Raw genomic sequence first — 18,242 nt, forward strand, 5'->3', positions numbered from 1 at the left:
TATAAAATACTACACGGTCTAGCTCCATCCTATCTTGCCGATTGTATTGTACCATATGTCCCGGCAAGAAATCTGCGTTCAAAAGACTCCGGCTTATTAGTGATTCCTAGAGCCCCAAAAAAGTCTGCGGGCTATAGAGCGTTTTCCTTTCGGGCTCCAGTACTCTGGAATGCCCTCCCGGTAACAGTTCGAGATGCTACCTCAGTAGAAGCATTTAAGTCTCACCTTAAAACTCATCTGTATACTCTAGCCTTTAAATAGACCTCCTTTTTAGACCAGTTGATCTGCCGCTTCTTTTTTTTTTCTCCTATGTCCCACTCTCCCTTGTGGAGGGGGTCCGGTCCGATGACCATGGATGAAGTACTGGCTGTCCAGAGTCGAGACCCAGGATGGAACGCTCGTCGAGACCCAGGATGGACCGCTCGCCTGTATCGGTTAGGGACATCTCTACGCTGCTGATCCGCTTGAGATGGTTTCCTGTGGACGGGACTCTCGCTGCTGTCTTGGATCCGCTTGAACTGAACTCTCGCGGCTGTGTTGGAGCCACTATGGATTGAACTTTCACAGTATCATGTTAGAACCGCTCGACATCCATTGCTTTCGGTCCCCTAGAGGGGGAGGGGGTTGCCCACATTTGAGGTCCTCTCCAAGGTTTCTCACAGTCAGCATTGTCACTGGCGTCCCACTGGATGTGAATTCTCCCTGCCCACTGGGTGTGAGTTTTCCTTGCCCTTTTGTGGGTTCTTCCGAGGATGTTGTAGTCGTAATGATTTGTGCAGTCCTTTGAGACATTTGTGATTTGGGGCTATATAAATAAACATTGATTGATTGATTGACATTTTACAGTGCAGCTGTAATCCATTAAAAACTACAAACAATATATTCGGTAATATTTAAAATAGTAAAGAATAATAAACTATGTAAACATAAACAACAAAACGCTTGATATACACAACCTTTATTGTGAGGTAGTACTTTATTAATTTGGCCAGGGAATTTAGAACATATTACCAATAGCCACTACATATAATAAATTACATCTTTTTTTTATAACGCAAGTATTTTTTCTTAATATTAGCCAATAATTTTAATAGATGTCTTGTGTAGAAAAATGTCAATGACAGCCATGAACATTGTTGTTTTGTTACTAATGGAACATTGGTCAATGTTGCTACTCCGTTGTATTTTAAATAAACATTATACTGAGGCTGAGCGAAAACTGCTAATGTAAATTTCTATTTTTTACTGATCAGGTTTATTCGGCAGACACCAAATAAAGTTTAGAACCTGCTACTCCGTTCTATTTTAAATAAACATTATACTAAGGCTGAGCGAAAACTGCTAATGTAAATTTCTATTTTGTACTGATCAAGTTGGAGCGTACAGAATTAGGGCTGACATCAGAATCCTGCACACTTTCTAAAGGAAACCTTGCGTCTGGATTGACAAGCTCTGCTATTTTTAATGTTTTTTTTTTTCTTCAGCCAGTAAGCTAAGAGCATTATCATTAGTGTCCAATATTTCAGTTTGTAATTTGGTAAATTATACTGTATACAACGATTGTGAAGTAGCATGTATTTGGTCACAGAATCCTTTGGAGAGTTATTCTACTAAGGTCGAAAGTGTACATGTCCATCACTGCACATTCAGAGAATGGGGGCTCTTGACCCCAGGACATTGAGGAACTTAAAGCAACATGTTAAGAAGCCCTCACAAGTAGGAGTAGAGAATAGGAGTTGGAGGTCTGCCGACTCAAACCGATCACAGGAAATCGGTTGACTGGCCAAACAACAAGCTGGGTTTTTTTTCTCCAGACTGGCCGGCTTCAAGGCTAGAGTTACAAAGAGTGGGGGTCTTTCTTTACAGGGTATTGAAGGACAGTTGTCCGAGAGGATATCATACTCTTTCTCTTAAGTTTGAGATTCGCTGAAACAAATAAAGCTTTTTGTTCGACGATTCCTCGTTGTTGTCTTCTTGGTCCATCACTCATCACAAAGTCACTCTGTCCTGGCAGAGTGGCACGAGCATCAAATATAGAACACAACCCCATGCCATTGTACGGGGTTGTCTAGAACAAGCTCTAGCGGCAGCAGGCACGTCGCCTTTTGTCCACACAGCTCCTTCCTGTCTATTCGATTTGTCACCCGAGATCCACACTGAAATACTGCTTACCACCCTCCGAGGGTTATCCACAGTTTACGTCAGTGCAGCTCTGATAAAACCAAACCCAAATCTTTGGCGAGATTCCCCACCACCGAGCCTACAGGTAGTTTCAGCGCCACCGGGATGCTGGATTGTACCCCACAACAGGGAGAAACCTTGGCACCACCAGAGCAAGTGCCAGGCGGGTCATTTCTCCCACATTATTCCACCTTCAGTAAAATAGCAAATCAACCCAATCCAATGCAAAGAAGAGGTCGGTAATCCTCGCGGTAAAAAAGCATCCTGGGCTATAATAATAGAAGAGATAGTCATGCTTTGTGCGTATAAAGTCCTCCCCTCCAACACTACATTGTGAAGGCAAGCTAGGATGAAGCTACAAAGTGACTGGAGCTCTTTGTACTTCTCTCACTCTCATTGGTGGACTGTGACGTCACCTTGCAGCCTATCATGATGCTCCTGCATGGCTGTGACGTCACAACACTTCATTAAGTCCACTGAAGTGCAATATTGTCTTGCGACACCTATACCACATGTTTTATGCATTTAAAAGCAGAAAATAAATACAACTTTTATCTGCAGTAATGGATCAAGTATTTGATTGTATTGCTATATTTTAAAATTAATTTTGAAAGTATATCCATCCATCATCTTCCGCTTATCCGAGGTCGGGTCGCGGGGGCAGCAGCCTAAGCAGGGAAGCCCGGACTTCCCTATCTCCAGCCACTTCGTCTAACTCTTCCCGGGGGATCCCGAGGCGTTCCCAGGCCAGCCGGGAGACATAGTCTTCCCAACGTGTCCTGGGTCTTCCCCGTGGCCTCCTACCGGCTGGACGTGCCCTAAACACATCCCTAGGGAGGCGTTCGGGTGGCATCCTGACCAGATGCCCGAACCACCTCATCTGGCTCCTCTCCATGTGAAGGAGCAGCGGCTTTACGTTGAGCTCCTCCCGGATGGCAGAGCTTCTCACCCTAGCATTTAAGTCTCACCTTAAAACTCATCTGTATACTCTAGCCTTTAAATAGACCTCCTTTTTAGACCAGTTGATCTGCCGCTTCTTTTCTTTCTCCTATGTCCCCCCCTCCCTTGTGGAGGGGGTCCGGTCCGATGACCATGGATGAAGTACTGGCTGTCCAGAGTCGAGACCCAGGATGGACCGCTCGTTGGAACCCAGGATGGACCGCTCGCCTGTGTATCGGTTGGGGACATCTCTACGCTGCTGATCCGCTTGAGATGGTTTCCTGTGGACGGGACTCTCGCTGCTGTCTTGGATCCGCTTGAACTGAACTCTCGCGGCTGTGTTGGAGCCACTATGGATTTAACTTTCACAGTATCATGTTAGACCCGCTCGACATCCATTGCTTTCGGTCCCCTAGAGGGGGGGGGGGGGGGTGGGGGGGTTGCCCACATCTGAGGTCCTCTCCAAGGTTTCTCATAGTCAGCATTGTCACTGGCGTCCCACTGGATGTGAATTCTCCCTGCCCACTGGGTGTGAGTTTTCCTTGCCCTTTTGTGGGTTCTTCCGAGGATGTTGTAGTCGTAATGATTTGTGCAGTCCTTTGAGACATTTGTGATTTGGGGCTATATAAATAAACATTGATTGATTGATTGATCTCTAAGGGAGAGCCCCGCCACACGGCGGAGGAAACTCATTTCGGCCGCTTGTACCCGTGATCGTATCCTTTCGGTCATGACCCAAAGCTCATGACCATAGGTGAGGATGGGAACGTAGATCGACCGGTAAATAGAGAGCTTTGCCTTCCGGCTCAGCTCCTTCTTCACCACAACGGATCGGTACAACGTCCGCATTACTGAAGACGCCGCACCGATCCGCCTGTCGATCTCACGATCCACTCTTCCCCCACTCGTGAACAAGACTCCTAGGTACTTGGTATTTTGAAAGTATAACTGATCAAAAATAATGCAAGTTCAATGGACAAAGGCGTATATAAAGGCCACAAAAAATTAATAATATTTTATTTATAACACTGGATAAGGTATATGATTGTACTACAATATCTTACTATTAGGTATAACAGGGGTAGGGAACCTATGGCTCGGGAGCCAGATGTGGCTCTTTTGATGACTGCATCTGGCTCTTGGATAAATCTGAGCTGGCATTGCTTAACACGATAAATAATGAATCACAGTGTTAAAAATAATGTTCAAAATATAAAATATTCTCATGCATTTTTAATCCATCCATCCGTTCCTACCGCACCTGTTCAAGAAGTTGCGTTAAATGGTAAGAAGTTATTTATTTATTATTGGTTCGTGTGGGGCTTGCCCTCCTGGGGGTTCTTCAGACCACCAAGCACCGACATGAGAGCCTGTTTTAGGGTTACAATATTGTTTTATTTTTCAATAAGTCCCTCAGTTGCTTTCCAGCAATTGTCTTAGTCTCTTTCGTTTTCGCTCGCGCTCTGGCTCCAGCCCCAACCCCTGGCTGCTGCTTATAACATAGCGACAGGTGATTAGATAACAAGGCACCAGTCGCTGATTTAGAGGTCGGTCCTGGCACACCCCAGTTCACTGCAGGCCCACAGGCCACGCCCCCTCCACAGTTAGCTTCGGAATAACAATGTTACGAAGAATAAGAGACCTATTATACTATAGAAATGTTGGTCTTACTTCATAATGCACGCGTTTAGTTGTGTTCAGTGTAAAAAAAATATTATATGGCTCTTATGGAAATACATTTTAAAATATTTGGCTTTTTGACTCTCTCAGCCAAAAAGGTTCCCGACCCCTGAGGTATAAACTACAGGAAAAATTAATCGACCAAAACTTATTTAAAGGCAGAAAACAAGTATGACTTTTATTTGCAGTAATGGATCAAGTAGACAATATTTTACAATTAATTTTGCCAATATAATTTATAAAAAATAATACAATTTAAACGGGTATTTAAAGGCCAGACCAATCTAATAACACTTGTATTTGTAATACTGGATAAGGTATATGATTGTACTACAATATCTTACAATTACGTATAATTTATAGGGAAAAATATGACGATAACGTATTTAAAGGCCAAGAACAATTACAACTTTTATTTGCAGTACTGGATCAAGAATTTGATGGTATTACAAAATTTATAAATGAATTTTGCAAGTAAAATTTATAAAAGTAATACAATTTCAATTGACAAGGGCGTATATAAAGGCCAAAAAAATTGAATAATACTTTTATTTGTAATACTGGATAAGGTATATGCTTGCGATACATTATCTTACAACTAAATTTACCAGTATAATTTATAGGGGGAAAAAAAATAATGACAAAAACGTATTTAAGAGCTAAAAACGAATAATAATTTTATTTGCATTACTGGATCAAGTATTTCATTCTATTACAATATTTTACCATTAATTTCAAAAGTTATATTTATAAAAATAAAACAATTTTCATTGAAAAAAGCCCAAAGAAAAAGAAAAAACTAATACTTATTTTTGCAATACTGGATAAGGTATATGATTGTTCTACGATATCATACAATTAAGTATAATTATCGGAAAAAATAACAAAAAAACGTATTTAGAGGCCAAAAACAAATACAACTTTTATTTGCAGTACTGGATCAAGTATTGGATTGTATTACAATATTTTAAAATTAAATTTGCAAGTATAATTTATAAAAGTAATACAATTTCAATTGACAAAGGCGTACTGTATTTAAAGCCCCCCCCCCAAAATCAAATAATAATTTTATTTGTAATACTAAAGTTAATGATTGTATTACAATATCTTACAATTAAATTAAGTAAAATTTATAGAAAAAAATTGACAAAAACATATTTAAGGGCTAAAAACAAATAATACTTTTATTTGCATTACTGGAACAAGTATTTGATCTTATTACAATATTTTACAATTAATTTTGCAAGTGTAATGTATAAAAATAATACAGTTTTAATTGACAAAGCGGTACTTAAAGGTCCAAAGGAAAAAAAACACAACTAAACTAATAATATTTATTTTTGCAGTACTGGATAAGGTATATGATTGTACTACAATATCTTACAATTAAGTATAATTTATAGGAAAAAATAACAAAAACATATTTAGAGGCCGAAAACAAATACAACTTTTATTTGCAGTACTGGATCAAGTATTGGATTGTATTACAATATTAATTTTGCAAGTATAATTTCTAAAATTAATACCATTTCAATCGACAAAGGCATATAAAAAGGCCCAAAAAATCTAATAATACTTTTATTTGTAATACTGGATAAGGTATATGATTGTATTACAATATCTTACAATTAAATTTCAGGGTAAAATCTATAAAAAAAATTTAAAAAATGACAAAAACATATTTAAAGGCTAAAAACAAATAATACTTTTATTTGCATTACTGGAACAAGTATTTGATTTTATTACAATATTTTACAATTAATTTTGCAAGTGTAATGTATAAAAATTATACAATTTTCATTGACAAAGGGGTACTTAAAGGCCCAAAGGAAAAAAAAAACTAAACTAATAATATTTATTTTTGCAGTACTGGATAAGGTATATGATTGTACTACAATATCTTACAATTAAGTATAATTTATAGGAAAAAATAACAAAAAATATTTAGAGGCCGAAAACAAATACAACTTTTATTTGCAGTACTGGATCAAGTATTGGATTGTATTACAATATTAATTTTGCAAGTATAATTTATAAAAGTAATACAATTTCAATCGACAAAGGCATATAAAAAGGCCCAAAAAATCTAATACTTTTATTTGTAATACTGGATAAGGTATATGATTATATTACAATATCTTACAATTAAATTTACCAGAATAGTTTTTTAGAAAAAAAACATTCACAAAAACGTACTTAAGGGCTAAAAATTAATAATACTTTTATTTGCATTACTGGATCAAGTATTTGATTTTATTACAATATTTTACAATTAATTTTGCAAGTATAATTTATTTAAAAAAATAACACAATTTTAATTAGCAAAGGGGTACTTAAAGGCCCAAAGAAAAAGAACAAAACTAATAACCCTTATTTTTGCAATACTGGATAAGTTATATATGATTGTACTACAATATCTTACAATTAAGTATAATTTATCGGAAAAAAATAACAAAAACGTATTTAAAGGCCAAAAACAAATACAACTTTTATTTGCAGTACTGGATCAAGTATTTGATGGTATTACAATATTTTTAAATTAATTTTGCAAGTATAATTTATAAAAATAATACAATTTCAATTGAAAAAGACGTATATAAAGAACAAAAAAATCTAATAATATTTTTATTTGTAAGGTATATGATTGTATTACAATATCTTACAATTAAATTTAAGTTATAGGAAAAAAAAACATAGACAAAAACGTATTTAAAGACCAAAAACAAATAATCCTTTTTTATGAATTGCTGGATCAAATATTTAATTCTATTACAATATTTTAAAATTAATTTTGTTAGTATAATTTAGAAAAATAATACAATTTTAATTGACAAAGGGGTACGTAAAGGCCCAAAGAAAAAACAAAAAGAACAAATAATCCTTATTTTTGCAATACTGGATAAGTACATACGTTATAATCATATTTACAAGTATAATTTAAAGGAGAAAACATGACAAAAACGTAATCAAAGGCCAAAAAACAAACAATGACTTAATTTGCAGTACTGGATAGAGTATTTGATTGTGTTACAATTTTTTACAATTACATTTGCAATTATAATTTCTATAAAAAATAATAATAATCGTATTTAAATACCACAAAAAAAACAAAAAACAAACTAAACATCAATCCAACACTAAAAAAACAAAAACAAACAAACAAAAAAAAACAATACCAGATAGAGTATTTTATTGATTTATATTATTTTACAATTAAATTTACAAATATAATGTACATTGATAATACAATTTTAATTGAGCAAAGCGTGTTTAAAAGCCAAAAAGTATTTGATGTTTTGATTGTGTTACACAATTTTGCTATAAATGTGTATATATATATATATATATATATATATATATATATATATATATATATATATATATATATATATATATATATATATATATATATAGTGGTTTGTGCAGCCCTTTGAGACACTAGTGATTTAGGGCTATATAAGTAAACATTCATTGATTGATTGATTGATTGATATGTATATATATATATATATATATATATATATATATATATATATATATATATATATATATATATATGACTGTCTCAGAAAATTTGAATATTGTGATAAAGTCCTTTATTTTCTGTAATGCAACTAAAAACATGAAAATGTCATACATTCTGGATTCATTACACATCAACTGAAATATTGCAAGCCTTTTATTATTTTTAATATTGCTGATTATGGCATACAGCTTTTTTACTTGGTCTGAGGAAATATTGTAATTTTTTGAGATAGGATTTTGGAGTTTTCTTCAGCTGTATGACATAATCAGCAATATTGAAATAATACAAGGCTTGCGATATTTGAGTTGATGTGTCATGAATCCAGAATGTATGACATTTTCATGTTTAGAAAATAAAGGACTTTATCACAATATTCACATTGTCTGAGACAGTCCTGTATATATATATATATATATATATATATATATATATATATATATAAAATGTATAACACAATCAAAACATCAAATACCAAATATATTGTTTGTAGTATTTAAATCCCATGAAACAAATAAAAAACATTTTTATATGAAATATAGTATGATACATTTTAAATTTGCAAGTGGCTATTACATATGACAAATGTGTAAAGACCATAAATAATACTTTTATTTGCTGTGTACTGGATACAATATTTTATGTTATTATTTTTTCAAATTAAATATGCACATATAATATATATATATATACAAACCAATATAGATTATCAATGGACACATACTCAACACATTATTAATGTATTCAAAGGCCAAGATATGATATTAAGTATTTGACTGTATGGAAAAAAACATTTTTTTCAATAAAATATGCAAGTAGGCTATAATATGTCCAATTATAATTGGACAATGCAAACGTGTATTTAAAAGCCATTAAACAATTATTACTTGTGTTTGCAACACGAACATATGACTGTAATAAAACATTTTACAAATAAATGCACAAGTAAACATAAAAAATGTGATAATTGACAAACACTAACCAAATGTGTAATTAAAGGCCAAACAACCCTCAAATTATATATTTTTTTTAAATATCAGATTGTATTAAACCATTTTACATTTAAATATGCAAGTAGGTATGTATAAGTATATACAATTACAATTAAAAAATGTGTATTTAAAGGCCCAAAATAGAAAAAAAACAATCAATTAAACATACATAAACATATACAATTCAAACACAAGTCTACTTATGCACATTTTGTGTCCAACGTGATTAAATTGCAATGCTTTATATGGATTAAGGCTTATTAAACCACCTAAAGACAACTCATATGAATAATCATAATCTACAGTTATCCATCCATCACTATATAAATATAGATCATTGATCATCCATCAGTCCATCAGGCGCGGATGTCCATGCACCTGCAGCACCTGCAGCACCTGCAGCAGCACCAATCACACTCACAAGGCGCTTCATTGCCCTCCTGTGGCGACATGAAGGAACTGCAGCCTGTGCACGTCAGCACGTCCTCGCTGTATGAGGCTCAAGAAAAAGAATCCTACGTAAAATACCCGGATGGAGGACCGTGGAGCAACCCACAAGAGGCGGGCAGGAGGAAAGCTTTTCACGGGGAAAAATGTAAGGAGGTGTTGTTGTATTTTTATTTCAATTTTTTAATGTATTACTCAGTTTATTTCTTTTTATATGAAAGTGACATAAAAACACGTTCATAATAAACGCACTATGACTGCAATGCTTATGTTCTAAACCATCATGAGGGACTGTGATGATAAATACATGTTTTATGCACGACACCTGGCGAGGGAAAAGCGAAAATAGACATGAAAAAAAACATCATCTAAGCATCACTTTTGCACGGGCTGTGTGCTATACGTGAATGTGGGCGACAGAGGGCGCAGTGGAGCGGCTTCCGCGCGAGCAGGGAAGGATGAGGGAGGGCGTGAGAGGCGGACAGAAGCTTTCAGCACCACGGGGGTGGACAGCGACACACAGGCGGTCGACTGCTGTATCTGCAACCCAAGCCGCCTAACACTGGGGGGGGGGCAAACACTTGAAAATGTAGAATTTCACACTTTAGAATATATATATATATATATATATATATATATATATATATATATATATATATATATATATATACATATATATATACATATATATGTGGGGGGCTTCACGGTGGCAGAGGGGTTAGTGCGTCTGCCTCACAATACGAAGTTCCTGCAGTCCTGGGTTCAAATCCAGGTTCGGGATCTTTCTGTGTGGAGTTTGCATGTTCTCCCCGTGAATGCGTGGGTTCCCTCCGGGTACTCCGGCTTCCTCCCACTTCCAAACACATGCACCTGGGGATAGGCCCCTCCCACCTCCAAAGACATGCACCTGGGGATAGGTTGATTGGCAACACTAAATGGTCCCTAGTGTGTGAATGTGAGTGTGAATGTTGTCTGTCCATCTGTGTTGGCCCTGCAATGAGGTGGCGACTTGTCCAGGGTGTACCCCGCCTTCCGCCCGATTGTAGCTGAGATAGGCGCCAGCGCCCCCCGCCACCCCAAAAGGGAATAAGCGGTAGGAAATGGATGGATGGATGGATATATGTGGGTTCTTCTGAGGATGTCGTAACCCCTCAAGAAACATAACTTATCTCTTCATCTCTACAGAACTGTTTCATGAAGGGTTCCCTCAATCGTTGAGGAAACCCCCTCATGAAACAGTTCTGTAGAGATGAAGTAGTCTTGTGATTTTTCCCACACCTACATATTGCGCTCTACCACGGTATTGACCACTATTCTCTGGAAAATCAAATCAAGAAATATATATACATATATATATATATATATATATATATATATATATATATATATATATATATATATGTATATATTTGTATGCATCTGTTCCTATTTTTTTTATTTCTGATTATTATTATTAATGTATTATTATTTATTTTCTGTTTATTTAATTGATGTATTTGTAGATACTATGTTTTTTTTGCTGTTTTTTGGGGGGGGGGGGGGTAGTATGGTTGGGATATAAACAAAACATATTTTTGACATTTAGGGCAGACATCAGATATATGATGTATGTGAATATGATGTAATGGATAGGAATGTCTGATGCTGGATGTCAGAAAAAAAAAAAAAAAAAAAAAAAGAACCACAGAGCAGGAGACTAAGGCACAAGGGCTGCCATGGCAACAACTGGAGCGGAGGGCACAAGATCATCAATGGCCTACAGTATGTTTCTTAGGGTATATAAAGGCCTAAGTAAGTATAGGAAAGAAAGGGAAAAAAAACAAAGAATACAAGCAAGACAGTTTAAATAACAATTAGCATTCACACAATTCATAGAAATGTTCTTACCTGAGCAAGCATTGATCTTCAATAAAAAATGGTTCACATTCTGGGTCATTTTAAAGCAGACCTGGGCAAATTAAGATCCGGGGGCCACATGTGGCCCGTTAAGCTTTTCAATCTGGCCCGCCGGAAATTCCCAAATATTCTTTTTAGATCTTTAAGATGGAAAGTGTGGCTGCCATTATGATGTGCACTTATGTTTTCTAATGACCGTAAGTCTTCAACTATACTAAATCTTTCAATGGTTGGAATCTGTTACGATCCACTACATGGATCGTTGTTTGCTTTTGTGTATGTTTTGATCACGTTTTGGACTCTGCCCATCCCATTATTTGAGCACTTCCTTGTTTGTATTCGTCACCACAGCGACTTCATTTGTTTCACCTGCACTGACGCCCGGCGCACACCTGTTTTTGATTACCGTTTCTGTATTTATACCTGCCTACTCCCTTTGTTCTGCCTGAGTTCTTCACTTGCTTTAGGCGACATGCACGTTAGTTTATCTGGTCCTGTTTTTGGCTTGCTAAGTTCCACCTTAGCTTTTGGGCGCATGACACGCGCAGCTTTTGGACTTTTACCCAGTGCTAGTGTTAGCCTAGCTGCCCGTGCGTTGCACGCGCTTTCTTTTGTATTTGCATCAGTGTTTTTTTTGTCATTTTATAAATTAAATCCAGCTCCTACCTGCTAACTTGCTTGTCTGGTCCCATGCATCTTGAGTTGACACCTCCGCGCATCGCAATGCGCACCGAACGTGACAGAATCTGCGCTTATGGATGATATACTAGTTATTATGGTCATTTAATTAGTTACTATGGTCATCTAATTAGTTACTATGGTCATCTAATTAGTTGCTATGGTCTTCTAGTTAGTTGCTATGGTCATCTAATTAGTTGCTATGGTCATCTAATTAGTTAATATGGTCATTTAATTAGTTGCTATGGTCATCTAGTTAGTTGCTATGGTCATCTAATTAGTTGCTATGGTCATCTAATTAGTTGCTATGGTCATTTAATTAGTTGCTATGGTCATCTAATTAGTTACTATGGTCATCTAATTAGTTGCTATGGTCATTAAATTAGTTGCTATGGTCATCTAATTAGTTGCTATGGTCATTTAATTAGTTGCTATGGTCATCTAATTAGTTGCTATGGTCATTTAATTAGTTGCTATGGTCATCTAATTAGTTGCTATGGTCATTTAGTTAGTTGCTATGGTCATCTAATTAGTTGCTATGGTCATCTAATTAGTTGCTATGGTCATCTAATTAGTTACTATGGTCATCTAATTAGTTGCTATGGTCATCTAATTAGTTGCTATGGTCATCTAATTAGTTGCTATGGTCATTTAATTAGTTGCTATGGTCATCTAATTAGTTGCTATGGTCATCTAATTAGTTGCTATGGTCATCTAATTAGTTGCTATGGTCATTTAATTAGTTGCTATGGTCATCTAATTAGTTGCTATGGTCATTTAGTTAGTTGCTATGGTCATCTAATTAGTTGCTATGGTCATTAAATTAGTTGCTATGGTCATCTAATTAGTTGCTATGGTCATCTAATTAGTTGCTATGGTCATTTAATTAGTTGCTATGGTCATCTAATTAGTTGCTATGGTCATCTAATTAGTTGCTATGGTCATCTAATTAGTTGCTATGGTCATCTAATTAGTTACTATGGTCATCTAATTAGTTGCTATGGTCATCTAATTAGTTGCTATGGTCATCTAATTAGTTACTATGGTCATCTAATTAGTTGCTATGGTCATCGAATTAGTTGCTATGGTCATCTAATTAGTTACTATGGTCATCTAATTAGTTCCTATGGTCATCTAATTAGTTGCTATGGTCATCTAATTAGTTACTATGGTCATCTAATTAGTTGCTATGGTCATCTAATTAGTTGCTATGGTCATCTAATTAGTTACTATGGTAATCTAATTAGTTGCTATGGTCATGTACGTCACAGCAGCTCAGACCAGGCACCAAGCAGTGTGGGCGGGAAGCATTTCCACGGACGCGAAGGAGATTTTCACAACAAAGTTCTAAAGCTTAGTGATGTGTCAAATATATCAGATTGTTGGTGGGTTTATTTTGTACCCTTCGCGTTTGTTGCATTTTTGTTGCGTTTTACGTGATTGTAAAATATGTTGATCTACAGGGGGTGCGACTTTCATATTTTGTCAATATTCAGTGTTTTATCGTTCGTAGAAAAACATTAAAATTCCATCATGTTTTTTAAGGTGGTCTGTCATAACATTTTTAGCATTCAATTAGACATTATTGTGAGGTTTTGTATAAATGTTCTTAAAAATAGATATACCGGCCCCCAGACACATTTTTTTCTGTAATTGAGGCCTCCCCGAGTCTAAATAATTGCCATGTCTGATTTAGAGTGAGATAGGATGGTCTAAAATGAACTAGCTAAGAGGATTGATTATTACATAATATGTATGTACTGTGATGTCATCATAAAGAAAAGAAAAACAGGTGATATTTAGTGTTTTACTGTGGTTCTATAAGCAAAGGAACCGCCATATGGAGTCAGGGCTGTTTGAGGCCTGCACATAAAGTGCAGCACATTTGCTTGATCTCTGATGTCTGCATGCTGTTGGCAGACAGATGTAATATTTTACTGCTGCCAGTGTTGTAAATGTTTAGGACACATTATATATATTTTATATGCACACGTTCGAACATTGCAAAGTTGCATGACGTGACTGAGTTGGAGTTTATTTGGAACATGCAATTTCCAGTTTCTCTTTTCAATATGTTGGAAAAGGAGTCGGAAGAAGCTTTTTTTTTTTTTTTTTTTTTACATAACTGTTGCTAAAACTTTTGCTCACTTGCTGTTCTCAATTTATTCACAATATACTCCATAAGTAATCCCAATAAAAATAAACAAATAAATAATAATTGTTGAAGTACTGTCAGTTATATTTCATATGATGAGATAAGTAAGATTATTTTGAGGACGAAAGAATGGATGGATGAGATAAATTCAGAATGTTTATCATTGTTCTTCTTCTTTGTACTTTGTAGACACTTTAAAGTTTGAAGAGTTTCTGATTGCTTTGCTTAATTTAATTCCATCATTTAATTCCACATACTGAAGGTCTTAAGTGTTTTAAATCACATTTCCCTCTAAAATCATATTTCCCCTCTTTTTTTGGGCAGAATTGTGAAGTGAAGTGAATCCTATTTATATAGCGCTTTTCTCCAGTGACTCAAAGCGCTTCACATAGTGAAACCCAATATCTAAATTACATTTAAAGCAGTGTGGGTGGCACTGGGAGCAGGTGGGTAAAGTGTCTTGCCCAAGGACACAACGGCAGTGACTAGGATGGCGGAAGCGGGAATCAAACCTGCAACCCTCAAGTTGCTGGCACGGCCGCTCTAACAACCGAGCTAAACCGCCCCAATTGGTGTGTATTCTTGGGAAGCAGGTTGTAGTTTGCTTTGTGTATCATTTTTGCTGTTTGCAAATTCATTAAGTGGTGGAATTTCAGTATATTTGATTCAATAAATAAAGAGTTTGTATGTTCTCTATATCCAACATTATGTATTATTCTAACTGATCTTTTTTGTAACACTGTTAGTGAAAGAAGTGCACTTTTGTAATTATTTCCCCATATTTCAACACAGTAACTCAGATATGAAACACTAGTGAGCAGTAGAGAACATGAAGTGATTTTTGGCCTCGAACATGTTTTGCTGTATTCATTATTGACGTGTTTCTTGCTACTTTTTGTTGAGATCAGTTCAATTTATCATCAATCATTACACAAACCCCGTTTCCGTATGAGCTGGGAAATTGTGTTAGATGTAAATATAAACAGAATACAATGATTTGCAAATCCTTTTCAACCCATATTCAGTTGAATATGCTACAAAGACAACATATTTGATGTTCAAACTCATAAACTTTTTTTTGTTGTTGCAAATAATCATTAGATTTAGAATTTGATGCCAGCAACACGTGACAAAGAAGTTGGGAAAGGTGGCAATAAATACTGATAAAGTTGAGGAATGCTCATCAAACACTTATTTGGAACATCCCACAGGTGTGCAGGCTAATTGGGAACAGGTGGGTGCCATGATTGGGTATAAAAACAGCTTCCCAGAAAATGCTCAGTCTTTCACAAGAAAGGATGGGGCGAGGTACACCCCTTTGTCCACAACTGCGTGAGCAAATAGTCAAACAGTTTAAGAACAACATTTCTCGAAGTGCAATTGCAAGAAATTTAGGGATTTCAACATCTACGCTCCATAATATCATCAAAAGGTTCAGAGAATCTGGAGAAATCACTCCACGTAAGCAGCATGGCCGGAGACCAACATTGAATGACCGTGACCTTCCATCCCTCAGACGGCACTGTATCAAAAAACCGACATAAATCTCCAAAGGATATCACCACATGGGCTCAGGAACACTTCATAAAACCACTGTCACTAAATACAGTCCGTCACTACATCTGTAAGTGCAAGTTAAAGCTCAACTATGCAAAGCGAAAGCCATTTATCAACAACATCCAGAAACACCGCCGGCTTCTCTGGGCCTGAGATCATCTAAGATGGACTGATGCAAAGTGGAAAAGTGTTCTGTGGTCTGACAAGTCCACATTTCAAATTGTTTTTGGAATTATTGGACATTGTGTCATCCGTACCAAAGGGGAAGCGAACCATCCGGACTGTTTTTGACGCAAAGTTGAAAAGCCAGCATTTGTGATGGTATGGGGGTGCATTAGTGCCCAAGGCATGGGTAACTTACACATCTGTGAAGGCACCATTAATGCTGAAAAGTACACACAGCTTTTGGAACAACATATGCTGCCATCTAAGCGCCGTCTTTTTCATGGACGCCCCTGCTTATTTCAGCAAGACAATGCCAAGCCACATTCAGCACGTGTTAAAACAGCGTGGCTTTGTAAAAAAAAAAGAGTGCGGGTACTTTCCTGGCCCGCCTGCATTCCAGACCTGTCTCCCATCAAAAATGTGTGGCGCATTATGAAGCGTAAAATACGACAGCGGAGACTGTTGAACGACTGAAGCTCTACATAAAACAAGAATGGGAAAGAATTCCACTTTCAGAGCTTCAACAATTAGTTTCCTCAGTTCCCAAACGTTTATGGAGTGTTGTTAAAAGAAAAGGTGATGTAACACAGTGGTGAACATGCCCTTTCCCAACTACTTTGGCACGTGTTGCAGCCATGAAATTCTAAGTTAATTATTATTGGCAAAAAAAAAAAAGTTTATGTGTTTTAACATAAAATATGTTGTCTTTTTAGTGCAGTCAACTGAATATGGGTTGAAAAGGATTTGCAAATCATTTTATTCTGTTTATATTTACATCTAACACAATTTCCCAACTCATATGGAAACCTAGAAATTTGGTTTCATTTACTCTTCCAATTTCTATTCCGTCTATTTGTGTTTGCCTTTCTCTACTACTGCTACCAAATAGCAATTATTTTAGTTTTTACTGAGATTCAACAACAGTCTGTTTTTGTCAAACCATCTTTTTAATTTGTTTTTTTCTTCTATTACCATTTGCATCATCTTCTGTGTGTTCTCTCCTGAACCAAACACTGTTGTATCATCCGCAAATAATACCAACTTTAAATCTTTTGTGAGCAATATGTAATGAGAGAGTGAGCAATAGATGATAAAGCAACACACAGTGTAAATATGTCTTTGAAAAGTGGATGTATAGAAAAGATGTGTCAGCCAAAGAGGAAATTGCAAACAAATATATTCCAAAGTTGGAAATGTGTTGTTTCTGCATATGTGCGTGAAAAGTATAGAGAAACACTTTCTTACCTTAAATGGAGAGATTCATTGTTGATGAGGATGGAGAGATCCAGGAAGAGGCAGCAGGTGAGGAGAAGACGTGAAAGAGAGAAGAGAGAAGAGATACTGGTCAGAGAAGTGATCAGATAACACTGTATTTGGGAAACTGTATGGACAACCAACTAATACTTACCAGGTAACCAAACTGTTTGTTTGACACGTCAGATTTGTTTATGATTGTGTTGTGCATGAAAATATGTGTGCTAACTGACACCAGTGTGTTTCCATTTTCCGTTGTGTGCATATTAGCATGTTCATGTTCATAGTATGCATGATCTTTCTGTACGTATGGATTAATTGTCAATTTATATGCTGTAAGGCAGGGGTCACCAACGAGGAGCCCGCGGGCACCAAGTCGCCTGTAAGGACCAGATGAGTTGCCCGCTGGCATGTTCTAAAAATAGCTCAAATAGCAGCACTTACCAGCAGAGGTGGGTAGTAACGCGCTACATTTACTCCGTTACATCTACTTGAGTAACCTTTGGGATAAATTGTACTTCTAAGAGTAGTTTTTTTATGCAACATACTTTTACTTTTACTTGAGTATATTTATAGAGAAGAAACGCTACTTTTACTTCGCTCCATTTGTCTGCAATCAGGTCGCTACTCGCTACTTTTTTTTTTTTATCGATCTGTTAATGCACGCTTTGTTTGTTTTGATTTTGTCCGACACGCATTCAAAGTAGGAACTACGCATGCCTGCGTTTCACCAATCAAATGCAGTCACTGGTGACGTTGGACCAATCAAACAGAG

General features: G+C 36.2%; 1 protein-coding gene across 18 annotated transcripts in view; it reads right to left on the minus strand.

Annotated features, from left to right (window-relative positions):
* LOC133552572 (protocadherin gamma-A11-like) overlaps positions 1 to 18,242 on the minus strand; it is a 255,083-nt gene that overhangs the window by 84,550 nt on the left and 152,291 nt on the right. The window lies entirely within an intron of this gene.

Source organism: Nerophis ophidion, linkage group LG05 (assembly GCF_033978795.1).
Source record: "Nerophis ophidion isolate RoL-2023_Sa linkage group LG05, RoL_Noph_v1.0, whole genome shotgun sequence".
Classification (NCBI taxonomy): Eukaryota; Metazoa; Chordata; class Actinopteri; order Syngnathiformes; family Syngnathidae; genus Nerophis; species Nerophis ophidion.